The 6,000-nt window shown below is 47.8% G+C and overlaps 1 protein-coding gene across 1 annotated transcript in view; it reads left to right on the top strand.

The window, feature by feature from the left end:
* The first annotated feature begins 407 nt into the window (after positions 1-407).
* The window catches only part of LOC128697240 (protein PET117 homolog, mitochondrial), a 28,247-nt gene continuing 22,654 nt past the window's right edge, over positions 408-6,000 (top strand). Inside the window, exon 1 of the mRNA XM_053788840.2 lies at positions 408-459. The gene's annotated coding sequence lies outside the window, so the exon portion shown is untranslated. The remainder of the gene's footprint in view (positions 460-6,000) is intronic.

Below are 6,000 nucleotides of genomic sequence, written 5' to 3'. Positions count from 1 at the left end.
CTTGGAGTTGGACACCGGGTGGCCGGGTTTCTCCCTGGAGTCGGACACCGGGTGGCCGGGTTCCACCCTGGAGTCGGACTCCGGGTGGCCGGGTTCCACCCCGGAGTCGGACTCCGGGTGGCCGGGTTCCACCCTGGAGTCGGACACCGGGTGGCCGAGTTCCACCCTGGAGTCGGATTCCGGGTGGCCGGTTTCCACCCTGGAGTCGGACACCGGGTGGCAGGGTTCCACCCTGGAGTCGGACACCGGGTGGCAGGGTTCCACCCTGGAGTCGGACTCCGGGTGGCAGGGTTCCACCCTTGAGTCGGACACCGGGTGGCCGGGTTCCACCCTGGAGTCGGACACCGGGTGGCAGGGTTCCACCCTGGAGTTGGACTCCGGATGGCCGGGTTCGTTACGACTCACCACACAGTCGCCCTTAACAACAACAACAACAACAACCCATCAACAACATCGACGGTACAATTATTATTACTATTAAAACTAAGCTGTAAACTCGCATGGGTCATACAGCAGTGCAGGGAGGGATGTGTTAATGAAATGTATGAAGATCAGAGACCAGTGAAGATCAGGATATTGCAAGAACAATGGAAATATCACGAGAATTTACATGTCTTCAAGACTCCTGGTTGTCTTCAAGACTTCTGGTTGTCTTCAAGACTCCTGGTTGTCTTCAAGACTCCTGGTTGTCTTCAAGACTCCTGGTTGTCTTCAAGACTCCTGGTTGTCTTCAAGACTCCTGGTTGTCTTCAAGACTCCTGGTTGTCTTCAAGACTCCTGGTTGTCTTCAAGACTCCTGGTTGTCTTCAAGACTCCTGGTTGTCTTCAAGACTCCTGGTTGTCTTCAAGACTCCTGGTTGTCTTCAAGACTTCTGGTTGTCTTCAAGACTCCTGGTTGTCTTCAAGACTCCTGGTTGTCTTCAAGACTCCTGGTTGTCTTCAAGACTCCTGGCTGTCTTCAAGACTCCTGGCTGTCTTCAAGACTCCTGGTTGTCTTCAAGACTCCTGGTTGTCTTCACGACTCCTGGTTGTCTTCAAGACTCCTGGTTGTCTTCAAGACTCCTGGTTGTCTTCAAGACTCCTGGTTGTCTTCAAGACTTCTGGTTGTCTTCAAGACTCCTGGCTGTCTTCAAGACTCCTGGTTGTCTTCAAGACCCCTGGTTGTCTTCAAGACTTCTGGTTGTCTTCAAGACTCCTGGTTGTCTTCAAGACCCCTGGTTGTCTTCAAGACCCCTGGCTGTCTTCAAGACTTCTGGTTGTCTTCAAGACTCCTGGTTGTCTTCAAGACTCCTGGTTGTCTTCAAGACTCCTGGTTGTCTTCAAGACTCCTGGCTGTCTTCAAGACTCCTGGTTGTCTTCAAGACCCCTGGTTGTCTTCAAGACCCCTGGTTGTCTTCAAGACTCCTGGCTGTCTTCAAGACTCCTGGCTGTCTTCAAGACTCCTGGTTGTCTTCAAGACTCCTGGTTGTCTTCAAGACTCCTGGTTGTCTTCAAGACTCCTGGTTGTCTTCAAGACTTCTGGTTGTCTTCAAGACTCCTGGCTGTCTTCAAGACTCCTGGTTGTCTTCAAGACTCCTGGTTGTCTTCAAGACTTCTGGTTGTCTTCAAGACTCCTGGCTGTCTTCAAGACTCCTGGTTGTCTTCAAGACTCCTGGTTGTCTTCAAGACTCCTGGTTGTTTTCAAGACTCCTGGCTGTCTTCAAGACTCCTGGTTGTTTTCAAGACTTCTGGTTGTCTTCAAGACTCCTGGTTGTCTTCAAGACTATTGGTTGTCTTCAAGACTCCTGGTTGTCTTCAAGACTCTTGGTTGTCTTCAAGACTCCTGGCTGTCTTCAAGATTCCTGGTTGTCTTCAAGACTCTTGGTTGTCTTCAAGACTCCTGGTTGTCTTCAAGACTCCTGGTTGTCTTCAAGACCCCTGGTTGTCTTCAAGACTCCTGGTTGTCTTCAAGACCCCTGGTTGTCTTCAAGACCCCTGGTTGTCTTCAAGACTCCTGGTTGTCTTCAAGACCCCTGGTTGTCTTCAAGACCCCTGGTTGTCTTCAAGACTCCTGGTTGTCTTCAAGACTCCTGGTTGTCTTCAAGACTCCTGGTTGTCTTCAAGACTCCTGGTTGTCTTCAAGACTTCTGGTTGTCTTCAAGACCCCTGGTTGTCTTCAAGACTCCTGGTTGTCTTCAAGACTTCTGGTTGTCTTCAAGACCCCTGGTTGTCTTCAAGACTCCTGGTTGTCTTCAAGACCCCTGGTTGTCTTCACGACCCCTGGTTGTCTTCAAGACTCCTGGTTGTCTTCAAGACCCCTGGTTGTCTTCAAGACTCCTGGTTGTCTTCAAGACTCCTGGTTGTCTTCAAGACTTCTGGTTGTCTTCAAGACTCCTGGTTGTCTTCAAGACTCCTGGTTGTCTTCAAGACTCCTGGTTGTCTTCAAGACTCCTGGTTGTCTTCAAGACTCCTGGCTGTCTTCAAGACTCCTGGTTGTCTTCAAGACTTCTGGTTGTCTTCAAGACTCCTGGTTGTCTTCAAGACTCTTGGTTGTCTTCAAGACTCCTGGTTGTCTTCAAGACTCCTGGTTGTCTTCAAGACTCCTGGTTGTCTTCAAGACCTCTGGTTGTCAAGACCCCTGGTTGTCTTCAAGATCCCCTGGTTGTCTTCAAGACCCCTGGTTGTCTTTGAAGACCACTGGTTGTCTTCAAGACCCCTAGTTGTCTTTAAAGACCCCTCGTTGTCTTTCAAGACCCTTGTTTGTCAAGACCCCTGGTTGTCTTTCAAGACCCCTGGTTGTCTTCAAGACCCCTGGTTGTCTTCTAAATCCCCTGGTTGTCTTCAAAACCCCTGGTTGTCTTCTAGACCCCTGGTTGTCTTCTAGACCCCTGGTTGTCTTTGAAGACCCCTGGTTGTCTTTCAAGACCCCTGGTTGTCTTTCAAGACCCCTGGTTGTCTTTCAAGACCCCTGGTTGTCTATCAAGATATCTGGTTGTCTTTGAAGACCCCTGGTTGTCTTTGAAGACCCCTGGTTGTCTTTCAAGACCCCTGATTGTCTTTCAAGGCCCCTGGTTGTCTTCAAGACCCCTGGTTGTCTTTCAAGATCCCTGGTTGTCTTCAAGACCCCTGGTTGTCTTCAAGACTCCTGGTTGTCTTCAAGACCCCTGGTTGTCAAGACTCCTGGTTGTCTTCAAGACCCCTGGCTGTCTTTCAAGACCCCTGGCTGTCTTTCAAGGCCCCTGGCTGTCTTTCAAGACCCCTAGTTGTCTTTCAAGATCCCTGGCTGTCTTTTAAGACTCCTGGTTGTCTTTCAAGACCCCTGGTTGTCTTCAAGACCCCTGGTTCTCTTTCAAGACCCTTGGTTGTCTTTCAAGACCCCTGGTTGTCTTCAAGATCCCCTGGTTGTCAAGACCCCAGGCTGTCTTTCAAGACCTCAGGTTGTCTTTCAAGACCCCTAGTTGTCTTTCAAGATCCCTGGTTGTCTTTCAAGACCCCTGGTTGTCTTTCAAGACCCCTAGTTGTCTTTCAAGACCCCTAGTTGTCTTTCAAGACCCCTGGTTGTCTTCAAGACCCCAGGTTGTCTTTCTAGACCCCAGGTTGTCTTTCAAGACCCCTAGTTGTCTTTCAAGATCCCTGGTTGTCTTTCAAGACCCCTGGTTGTCTTCAAGACCCCAGGTTGTCTTTCTAGACCCCAGGTTGTCTTTCAAGACCCCTAGTTGTCTTTCAAGACCCCAGGTTGTCTTTCAAGACCCCTGGTTGTCTTCAAGACCCCAGGTTGTCTTTCAAGACCCCTAGTTGTCTTTCAAGACCCCTAGTTGTCTTTCAAGACCCCTAGTTGTCTTTCAAGACCCCTGGTTGTCTTCAAGACCCCAGGTTGTCTTTCAAGACCCCTAGTTGTCTTTCAAGACCCCTAGTTGTCTTTCAAGACCCCAGGTTGTCTTTCAAGACCCCTAGTTGTCTTCAAGACCCCAGGTTGTCTTTCAAGACCCCTAGTTGTCTTTCAAGACCCCTAGTTGTCTTTCAAGACCCCAGGTTGTCTTTCAAGACCCCTGGTTGTCTTCAAGACCCCAGGTTGTCTTTCAAGACCCCTAGTTGTCTTTCAAGACCCCTAGTTGTCTTTCAAGACCCCTGGTTGTCTTCAAGACCCCAGGTTGTCTTTCTAGACCCCAGGTTGTCTTTCAAGACCCCTGGTTGTCTTCAAGACCCCAGGTTGTCTTTCTAGACCCCAGGTTGTCTTTCAAGACCCCTGGCTGTCTTTCAAGATCTCTGATTGTCTTTCAAGATTCCTGATTGTCTTCAAGATCCCCTGGTTGTCTTGAAGATCCCCTGGTTGTCTTGAAGATCCCCTGGTTGTCTTGAAGATCCCCTGGTTGTCTTCAAGACCCCTGGTTGTCTTCCAGATTCCCTGGTTGTCTTCAAGACCCCTGGTTATCTTCAAGACCCTTGGTTGTCTTGAAGATCCCTGGTTGTCTTCAAGACCCCTGGTTGTCTTCCAGATTCCCTGGTTGTCTTCAAGACCCCTGGTTATCTTCAAGACCCCTGGTTGTCTTCCAGATTCCCTGGTTGTCTTCAAGAACCCTGGCTGTCGTCCAGGAGCTGGAGAGAGAAAGTCAGTACGTGACCAGCCCGACTGTGATTCGTACGCTGGTTTACGTGTGGCCAGCAAGCAGTAAGAGCCTGGTTGATCAAGACCTAATGCACCACCAGGCCTGGTCATTGACTGGGCCATGGGGGTGTTGACGCCCGGAACACCCTCCGTATACTCCGGATATGTGTGATAACTGTACTCACGTACTTGTAACTAAAAAAAACTTGCTTCGGTCTCACCTTAATCATTAACTAATGTAATTATTGGTTTAACTGAGACTTTTTTGAAAACATTGTCATAAGTACCTTTCTCCTATGTGCAGTTTATTTGCACACTTAAGTACAGTTATCATACATAATGTGTGTAAATTACCCACCAGGATGACCCAGGATGACGCTTGTTGTTGTGTAAAAAGGATCACAGAGGGAGTTTGTAGACGGTACTGATATATTTATACTTTGAGGGGAACATGATGATGCTTGTGAAACAATTTTGATGTTAGGAATTGGAGCAACCTTCCATTTTCTTTAATCGTAACTGATTACCTCCAGTTCCCCAGGTGCTATGTGACCCTTAAGTGTTTAGCACTTTCCCATTAATGTAAGTCTCCTAACACCTGCTGTCCTTATTCATCTAGCAGGAAGTAGGTACCTGGGCAAGTCTCCAAACACCTGCTACCACTGTTCACCTAGCAGTAATTAGGTACCCGGGTGTTAGTTGACTGTTGTGGGTGGCATCCTGGGTAGGATGAGATGTAAGGAAAAAATGGCCAAAAATCTGTAACTCCGCCTGAAGATCCCCGAGGACTGTTTTCTGCCAACCACTTCAAAACTACTGTTAAAAAACACCTCTTTCTACCTTATTGCAATCCTGACAAAAAAATTATTATGCTAAACAAATCCTGAAACCCTGTCTTTCATCCTATATTGTCCCTGTTCTTATTCCATCCTTCAATTTGTTTACTACTATTATTACTATGCTCAAAACTAATCACTAAACCCACTAAGGTCTACATTTACTACCAGAAAAGTATTTTTTCTTGTATCAATTCAGATAACTAGCATCATCCTTAAGATATACAGTAGACCCCCGCATAACGATATTATTTCAATCCAGAAGTCTGTTTGGGTGCCGTTATAGACCGAATTTGTTCCCATAAGAGATATTGTGAATTAGATTAGTCCGTTTCAGACCCTCAAAAATACACCTACAAAAGCACTTAAAAAAATACACTTACATAATTGGTCGAGTTGGGAGCTGATTGTTATGCGGGGGTCCACTGTAGTAAGATTTATTTGGATTTTTAACCCGGAGGGTTAGCCACCCAGAATAACCTAGGTTAGCCTGGAACCTAACTTGCTGTATAAGCGGGGCCACACAGTAGATCCCTGGCTGTCTTCAAGCAGGCACTGGACAAGCACCTAAAGTTGGTA

This window comes from Cherax quadricarinatus, chromosome 89, assembly GCF_038502225.1.
Source record: "Cherax quadricarinatus isolate ZL_2023a chromosome 89, ASM3850222v1, whole genome shotgun sequence".
NCBI classification, from domain to species: domain Eukaryota; kingdom Metazoa; phylum Arthropoda; class Malacostraca; order Decapoda; family Parastacidae; genus Cherax; species Cherax quadricarinatus.
This window is presented reverse-complemented; position numbering and strand designations above follow the sequence as displayed.